At 43.3% G+C, this 9,116-nt stretch overlaps 2 long non-coding RNA genes across 2 annotated transcripts; one reads left to right on the top strand and one right to left on the bottom strand.

Annotated features, from left to right (window-relative positions):
- Positions 1-3,480: 3,480 nt before the first annotated feature.
- On the bottom strand, positions 3,481-4,589 carry LOC134900256 (uncharacterized). The gene is made up of 4 exons (XR_010173824.1): positions 4,122-4,589; positions 3,977-4,040; positions 3,785-3,903; positions 3,481-3,556 (listed from the first exon to the last, which is right to left on the bottom strand). It is a non-coding gene; the product is annotated as an uncharacterized LOC134900256 (long non-coding RNA).
- A 3,129-nt stretch (positions 4,590-7,718) lies between these two features.
- Positions 7,719-8,833, top strand: LOC134900152 (uncharacterized). The gene is made up of 3 exons (XR_010173719.1): positions 7,719-8,331; positions 8,405-8,523; positions 8,752-8,833. It is a non-coding gene; the product is annotated as an uncharacterized LOC134900152 (long non-coding RNA).
- The last annotated feature ends 283 nt before the right edge of the window (positions 8,834-9,116 follow it).

The raw sequence follows: 9,116 nt of genomic DNA, 5'->3' as shown, positions 1-9,116 counted from the left end.
GCTGATTGTATCACAGTGCCCTATGTCCCTGAAACATACAAAGTGTGTTCCAAGGTATCCAATCAACTATGGCAAAATAAAATTCTAAAGAAAAATATTAAGGGGGTTGGCCTCATTGAGGCCCTTTGGTGACACTGTATTGAGTTTGTGTATCCAAAAGCTTTCCTTCTGTTTAAGTAACAAGGTGCGATCGCCTCCACTAACAGGTGGCGGCACCCAGTCAATCAGCTGACACTTCAGGGCAGATACTTGATGTCTAACTGACAAAAAGTGCCGTGCTACCGGTTTGTCAGAAAAGCCCACATTGAGGGCCGTGTGTATGGATGACCGATGGTTTGCCATCCTGTCGCGAAAGGGACGCGCGGTTAGTCCGACATAACATAACCCACATGGGCACTTTAGAAGGTAGACGACATGATCCAGTCGACAGTGGAGATGATATCTGATAAAGATTTTTTTCCCTGTGTGTGGGTGATACAAAAAAGGACCAGTGATCATAGATCTGCACGTTGTGCACCCCCCGCAGGAAAAACTGCCAGGTTTGGCTTGCATAAGCTGGATTTGAGATGTGTTCTGTTCAGGGAAAATCGTGGGTCTCATTAGTAATTGCTTTAGGTTGGCCCCTCGTTTGTATGCAACCATAGGAGCAGGTGTTTTAAGAAAAGGCAAACTGTTGTCGGTGGCTATTATTGGCCAATGTTTCCGTAGGGCCTTTCTGGTTGCACTTGTGGAACCATCATACTGAGTGGAACAAATCATCCGATTGTTACGAATGGGGTTTTTAACCTGTTGTCCATGAAAAATGCTGTTCGCTTTATTGAGACAGCGAGTAAGTACACTGCTAGTGTACCCTCGCTCCAGAAAGCGAGAAGTGATCTCGTTACATTGTTGATCTTTGAGTGCTGCGTTGGAATTGATCCTCATGGCTCTGAGGTACTGGGATATGGGCAATCCTTCTTTGAGGGCTGGGGGATGATGGCTGCTAGCATGCAAGGTCAGATTGCGGTCAGTGGGTTTACGGTACAACGAGGTGTCCAGTCGGTCACCATTTCTGGTGATACTGACATCCAGGAAAGTGATGTTAGTGGCCGATACTGTGTATGTGAACTTGATAGGATTATCCAAAGCATTCAATTGGTTCACCATGTCAAGAAACTCAGACTCGGTGCCCTCCCACAGCAAGAAGACGTCATCAATGTACCGTTTAAAGAAGGCAATCTTGTGCCCATACCTAGGTAACAGGTACGTATGTTCATAGTGCGCCATGAACAGATTAGCGTAGGCGGGGGCCAAATTCGACCCCATCGCGGTTCCGGCGATTTGAAGAAAATAATCATTTTTATACATAAAGTGGTTGCACGTAAGAACCAATGAGGTCAGTTCCAACACAAACTCAGTGGGGTAATCTTTGCAGGGGCTGTTGGAAAGAAATTGACGTATAACATCCAAACCTAAGTGGTGTGGTATAACGGTATAAAGGGACCCCACATCCATAGTGGCCAGAAGAGTGCCTTCACTAAGATGGGTAAATGTCCGTAGATGTGTGAGGAAATCCCCAGTGTCCTTTAAATAGCTATCAGTTTTTAATACCAAAGGCTGTAGGATACTGTCAATAAAGACAGCAATTGGCTGTAACAGAGAGCCTTCCGCGGCAATAATGGGTCTGCCGGGAGGGTGAACTAATGTCTTATGAATTTTGGGCAGAGTGTATAGGATGGGACACCTGGGTGAATTGATGGTCAAATATTTTAATGTGTCTTCACTTATGTAGCCCTGCTCAAAACCTAACTTCAGAAATTGATCGATTTTAGATTTAATTTTAGGAACCGGATTGGTGGTTAATTTCTGATAGGTCATGTCATCTGCTAATTGTCGGTTGATCTCCATGTCATAGTCAGTCCAATCTTGGACGACTATTGCTCCTCCCTTATCCGCCGGGCGGATGACTATATGGGGAGAATCCTTTAAAGTTTTTAATGCTTTCCTCTCGGCCATGGACAGGTTATCAAACATCCTTTTGGGGGGTGAGCTCTCAGAGTCTCTTTGGACTAACCGTAAATAAGTTTTGATGCTGGGATTGGAGGATGGAGGATCGAATGTCGATTTGGGTCTGAATTGAGGTATCTCTTTGTTAGTGGATTTGTTAGCAAAGAACTCCCGCAGACGGAGGGAGCGGCCAAATTTGTACTGATCTATAGTTTGTTGGAATGAATTAATTCTGCATGTGGGGACGAAAGATAAACCTCGGGCAAGAAGTTTAGTTTCCGCTGGACTCAGTTCTACGCTAGATAGATTAAAGACATTGTCACCTACTGTCTCCTCCTCCCTCTTCTCTTGGTACCCCCCTCTCCTCGGGTGCGGTCTGTGCCGCTTCTGAGAACCCTGGAACGGGTAGAGGAGGCCTCTCCTCCTCGATCTAAAAAACGAGTGGAGTCGTTGTTCCCTTCGTAATAATCGGTGTCTGAGGTAGAGGCGGAGGAAACAAATTCATGGGCAAAAGGTTGGGCCCTTCGCCTAGTGTATTGTCTATTCTGACGTTCACTAGTATTGTTTCCAAGTAACCAGCGGTATACAGTATGCGTTTGGTAGTCGTTAGTTACAGTGGACAATTTTTTTCGTTTAAAAGAAATTAGATCACGTTTATAAGTGTCCACCTGTGTCTGTAGACGTTCGATCCAATTTTGGGTTTTATCATTCTGCAGCACGGTGGTGTGAGATTTGATGGTAATATCCACTTCGGTAGATAATTTCTTTAACTCAATGCCAACTTCCTCCACTACCAGGGTCATGAGGTCAAGCGAACATTTGTTCAATACTCCACACCACCGGCTGCAGAAGACAGGGTTGTTTCTACCCAATGTTGGAACGTTAGAGATACGGAAACCCCGGGGGATTTGTTTTCTCCTGAGGTATTCCGACAAAAATTGACCATGTAAAGTCAAATCAACCTCTTTTTGTCTGTGTTTAAGCACTTTGTAAAACAAATCCACAGGGGTTTCGGCTGGTAAGGCCTCAAACTCTAATTTATCGAATAGTAATTTTTCAGTGTCCTCATCCGTAAATGAAACTATACCAGTTTCAGCTTTGGCCAGTAGGCCATCATCCAACAAATATACCCCGCTCTGAGTCATAACACTCTTTAGACTGGAAAACTCAAACAGGTATAGCAATTAGATTAATAACATACTAAACATGACAAACAAAACATGTAAGGTTCCCGGAAATAAAGGTGGTGATCGGTGAGGAAGTCCAATCCGGTATGTTGGATGGGTGTCAGGAAGTAGGAACTGCGTATAGTAGTTCGAACAAATGTAGTCTTGGAAGATCCTGCACTCTCATCAAAAGTAATAACGACGGCGGGTGCTCCTAATGACCAGAGAGGCCACCAATATACCACAACAACCACCTAGGTGGAAGGTGCACTCACGCCCAGAAATTAGTCTCTGAAGTCACTTGTAAATCCAGTATATTTTTATTCGGGTTCACTGTTGATGCCGTATTTCATCGACGTTTCGGTCCTTATGCGGACCTTTATCAAGATTGGCACTTAAATCACCTATACAATCAGAAACAGTTACAATTAATATGTATAAGAACCCAGATTTATTCAACACCAACACCACCAGTGCCTCCCAGGCCCTGAAGACTGTCACAAAAACCAGAAAACGTATTAAAAAGCTGTTTTTTTATATATGTAAAAAAGAGATACTTGGAAATAATCCACGTGTGATGAAAGAGACACCTCCACCATTAGGACTATCTGTTTAGATAGGCAAATGATTACCTGGACGGCAAGCCAGATCACTCAGATGTGTGGAATGGCCTTCAAAGTTGGCAACATGCCTGATCACATAATGAAGTTAAAAAGCCTATAACGTAGGGGAAGCTGCAAGGCGTAGTCACCTATTAGATAAATAACAGAGTAACTACACCATAAGGAAATACACTAACAACGTCATTTTGGAAAAGATCATACCTAGTTACATGTAGAAATAGCTCATGGCAGCTTGTGGGCTCTGTACATGTGTCAGACACTCAGTCTGTAAGGAGGCACAACAGGAAAAAATAATCACCAACCGTAATCATGTGTCAGAAGGGAGCTGCAGGAGAACCATACTCACTGCTCAAGTGTCCAGAGCCAAATGGAAGCTGCATAAAGTTCAGCCTCAGCTGAGCACTATTTAAGGATCAACCACAGGAAGTGCCAATTAAGGAGATTAGTATAAACCCAGTCTCTCATTAACTGATCACCTCTCAGATAACTAACTCAGACCAACTGGGAAAAACGTTACAGGGTTCACAGGACAGGCAGTGGCTATCGCTAACGCACGGCTACTTAAATGAGTGTATTTTAACGATTTGGAAGGGCAACTGCCGGAGACGCGTCTTTTGCGTTCCACCGACCGGAACACCATGCGTTCCATTCCGCGGAAGTGGCGCTGGCCGGAAGTCTCTGCGTTCCACTCGCGGAAAGAACCGTAATTAGGCTTATCCACTGGCTAATGTTTAAAGGAGGTGTACAACCTAGAGGGGGGTGTTCTCAGAGAATGAACACTCCCCCAGGTGGAATCATCAATGTACAGGTTCACTCATAGCTCACAGGGACTCGGAGGTATACCGGAGGTCTCCTCACGTATAATCCTGGATTAACCTATGTGTAGCCTGTCAATCACCACAGAAGAAAAAGAGTGCAAATGTAAATAATGATCCATAATATGAAATGTCAAAAATGACATAAGAGGGCACCAGATCAAATGACCACAACTCACCCTACGCATACAAACTAACATATATCTGATCAACAAAGGCAAATTGAATACTGATGTGAGTGTAATATCTTTATAGTAATACATTGGTATAATGTGGTAAAAGATTTTAAATAATCTATCTAGCGTAGAACTGAGTCCAGCGGAAACTAAACTTCTTGCCCGAGGTTTATCTTTCGTCCCCACATGCAGAATTAATTCATTCCAACAAACTATAGATCAGTACAAATTTGGCCGCTCCCTCCGTCTGCGGGAGTTCTTTGCTAACAAATCCACTAACAAAGAGATACCTCAATTCAGACCCAAATCGACATTCGATCCTCCATCCTCCAATCCCAGCATCAAAACTTATTTACGGTTAGTCCAAAGAGACTCTGAGAGCTCACCCCCCAAAAGGATGTTTGATAACCTGTCCATAGCCGAGAGGAAAGCATTAAAAACTTTAAAGGATTCTCCCCATATAGTCATCCGCCCGGCGGATAAGGGAGGAGCAATAGTCGTCCAAGATTGGACTGACTATGACATGGAGATCAACCGACAATTAGCAGATGACATGACCTATCAGAAATTAACCACCAATCCGGTTCCTAAAATTAAATCTAAAATCGATCAATTTCTGAAGTTAGGTTTTGAGCAGGGCTACATAAGTGAAGACACATTAAAATATTTGACCATCAATTCACCCAGGTGTCCCATCCTATACACTCTGCCCAAAATTCATAAGACATTAGTTCACCCTCCCGGCAGACCCATTATTGCCGCGGAAGGCTCTCTGTTACAGCCAATTGCTGTCTTTATTGACAGTATCCTACAGCCTTTGGTATTAAAAACTGATAGCTATTTAAAGGACACTGGGGATTTCCTCACACATCTACGGACATTTACCCATCTTAGTGAAGGCACTCTTCTGGCCACTATGGATGTGGGGTCCCTTTATACCGTTATACCACACCACTTAGGTTTGGATGTTATACGTCAATTTCTTTCCAACAGCCCCTGCAAAGATTACCCCACTGAGTTTGTGTTGGAACTGACCTCATTGGTTCTTACGTGCAACCACTTTATGTATAAAAATGATTATTTTCTTCAAATCGCCGGAACCGCGATGGGGTCGAATTTGGCCCCCGCCTACGCTAATCTGTTCATGGCGCACTATGAACATACGTACCTGTTACCTAGGTATGGGCACTAGATTGCCTTCTTTAAACGGTACATTGATGACGTCTTCTTGCTGTGGGAGGGCACCGAGTCTGAGTTTCTTGACATGGTGAACCAATTGAATGCTTTGGATAATCCTATCAAGTTCACATACACAGTATCGGCCACTAACATCACTTTCCTGGATGTCAGTATCACCAGAAATGGTGACCGACTGGACACCTCGTTGTACCGTAAACCCACTGACCGCAATCTGACCTTGCATGCTAGCAGCCATCATCCCCCAGCCCTCAAAGAAGGATTGCCCATATCCCAGTACCTCAGAGCCATGAGGATCAATTCCAACGCAGCACTCAAAGATCAACAATGTAACGAGATCACTTCTCGCTTTCTGGAGCGAGGGTACACTAGCAGTGTACTTACTCGCTGTCTCAATAAAGCGAACAGCATTTTTCATGGACAACAGGTTAAAAACCCCATTCGTAACAATCGGATGATTTGTTCCACTCAGTATGATGGTTCCACAAGTGCAACCAGAAAGGCCCTACGGAAACATTGGCCAATAATAGCCACCGACAACAGTTTGCCTTTTCTTAAAACACCTGCTCCTATGGTTGCATACAAACGAGGGGCCAACCTAAAGCAATTACTAATGAGACCCACGATTTTCCCTGAACAGAACACATCTCAAATCCAGCTTATGCAAGCCAAACCTGGCAGTTTTTCCTGCGGGGGGTGCACAACGTGCAGATCTATGATCACTGGTCCTTTTTTGTATCACCCACACACAGGGAAAAAAATCTTTATCAGATATCATCTCCACTGTCGACTGGATCATGTCGTCTACCTTCTAAAGTGCCCATGTGGGTTATGTTATGTCGGACTAACCGCGCGTCCCTTTCGCGACAGGATGGCAAACCATCGGTCATCCATACACACGGCCCTCAATGTGGGCTTTTCTGACAAACCGGTAGCACGGCACTTTTTGTCAGTTAGACATCAAGTATCTGCCCTGAAGTGTCAGCTGATTGACTGGGTGCCGCCACCTGTTAGTGGAGGCGATCGCACCTTGTTACTTAAACAGAAGGAAAGCTTTTGGATACACAAACTCAATACAGTGTCACCAAAGGGCCTCAATGAGGCCAACCCCCTTAATATTTTTCTTTAGAATTTTATTTTGCCATAGTTGATTGGATACCTTGGAACACACTTTGTATGTTTCAGGGACATAGGGCACTGTGATACAATCAGCACATACAGGCTGGGTTTCGATTTGTGTTTTATATGTTCTATGTTCTATGTTTTATTTTTTTCATTTTTGTATGTTCTTTTTATGTATATAGATTAAGAAAGTAAGGACAGTTATTTATACGTCCTTGCTTATGTTTTTTATATATATTTTTCTGTTGTTTCCCGGAGCCTTCCCAGGTCCTATACTAGTCACGAGGGTCCACCAATTTCAATGACCACACCACCCACTATTCCCTTTTATTATTTAAAATCTTTTACCACATTATACCAATGTATTACTATAAAGATATTACACTCACATCAGTATTCAATTTGCCTTTGTTGATCAGATATATGTTAGTTTGTATGCGTAGGGTGAGTTGTGGTCATTTGATCTGGTGCCCTCTTATGTCATTTTTGACATTTTTGACATTTCATATTATGGATCATTATTTACATTTGCACTCTTTTTCTTCTGTGGTGATTGACAGGCTACACATAGGTTAATCCAGGATTATACGTGAGGAGACCTCCGGTATACCTCCGAGTCCCTGTGAGCTATGAGTGAACCTGTACATTGATGATTCCACCTGGGGGAGTGTTCATTCTCTGAGAACACCCCCCTCTAGGTTGTACACCTCCTTTAAACATTAGCCAGTGGATAAGCCTAATTACGGTTCTTTCCGCGAGTGGAACGCAGAGACTTCCGGCCAGCGCCACTTCCGCGGAATGGAACGCATGGTGTTCCGGTCGGTGGAACGCAAAAGACGCGTCTCCGGCAGTTGCCCTTCCAAATCGTTAAAATACACTCATTTAAGTAGCCGTGCGTTAGCGATAGCCACTGCCTGTCCTGTGAACCCTGTAACGTTTTTCCCAGTTGGTCTGAGTTAGTTATCTGAGAGGTGATCAGTTAATGAGAGACTGGGTTTATACTAATCTCCTTAATTGGCACTTCCTGTGGTTGATCCTTAAATAGTGCTCAGCTGAGGCTGAACTTTATGCAGCTTCCATTTGGCTCTGGACACTTGAGCAGTGAGTATGGTTCTCCTGCAGCTCCCTTCTGACACATGATTACGGTTGGTGATTATTTTTTCCTGTTGTGCCTCCTTACAGACTGAGTGTCTGACACATGTACAGAGCCCACAAGCTGCCATGAGCTATTTCTACATGTAACTAGGTATGATCTTTTCCAAAATGACGTTGTTAGTGTATTTTCTTATGGTGTAGTTACCCTGTTATTTATCTAATAGGTGACTACGCCTTGCAGCTTCCCCTACGTTATAGGCTTTTTAACTTCATTATGTGATCAGGCATGTTGCCAACTTTGAAGGCCATTCCACACATCTGAGTGATCTGGCTTGCCGTCCAGGTAATCATTTGCCTATCTAAACAGATAGTCCTAATGGTGGAGGTGTCTCTTTCATCACACGTGGATTATTTCCAAGTATCTCTTTTTTACATATATAAAAAAACAGCCTTTTAATACGTTTTCTGGTTTTTGTGACAGTCTTCAGGGCCTGGGAGGCACTGGTGGTGTTGGTGTTGAATAAATCTGGGTTCTTATACATATTAATTGTAACTGTTTCTGATTGTATAGGTGATTTAAGTGCCAATCTTGATAAAGGTCCGCATAAGGACCGAAACGTCGATGAAATACGGCATCAACAGTGAACCCGAATAAAAATATACTGGATTTACAAGTGACTTCAGAGACTAATTTCTGGGCGTGAGTGCACCTTCCACCTAGGTGGTTGTTGTGGTATATTGGTGGCCTCTCTGGTCATTAGGAGCACCCGCCGTCGTTATTACTTTTGATGAGAGTGCAGGATCTTCCAAGACTATATATATATATATATATATATATATATCTATCTTAAGACAGCATCTTTAATATATATATATCTCTATATATACGTGTATATATATATATATATATATACATACTAGGGTCTCAATCTCTGC

The sequence above is a fragment of the Pseudophryne corroboree genome, chromosome 1, assembly GCF_028390025.1.
Source record: "Pseudophryne corroboree isolate aPseCor3 chromosome 1, aPseCor3.hap2, whole genome shotgun sequence".
NCBI classification, from domain to species: domain Eukaryota; kingdom Metazoa; phylum Chordata; class Amphibia; order Anura; family Myobatrachidae; genus Pseudophryne; species Pseudophryne corroboree.
Note: the sequence above shows the minus strand (reverse complement) of the source record. Positions and strands in the feature narration are given on the sequence as shown.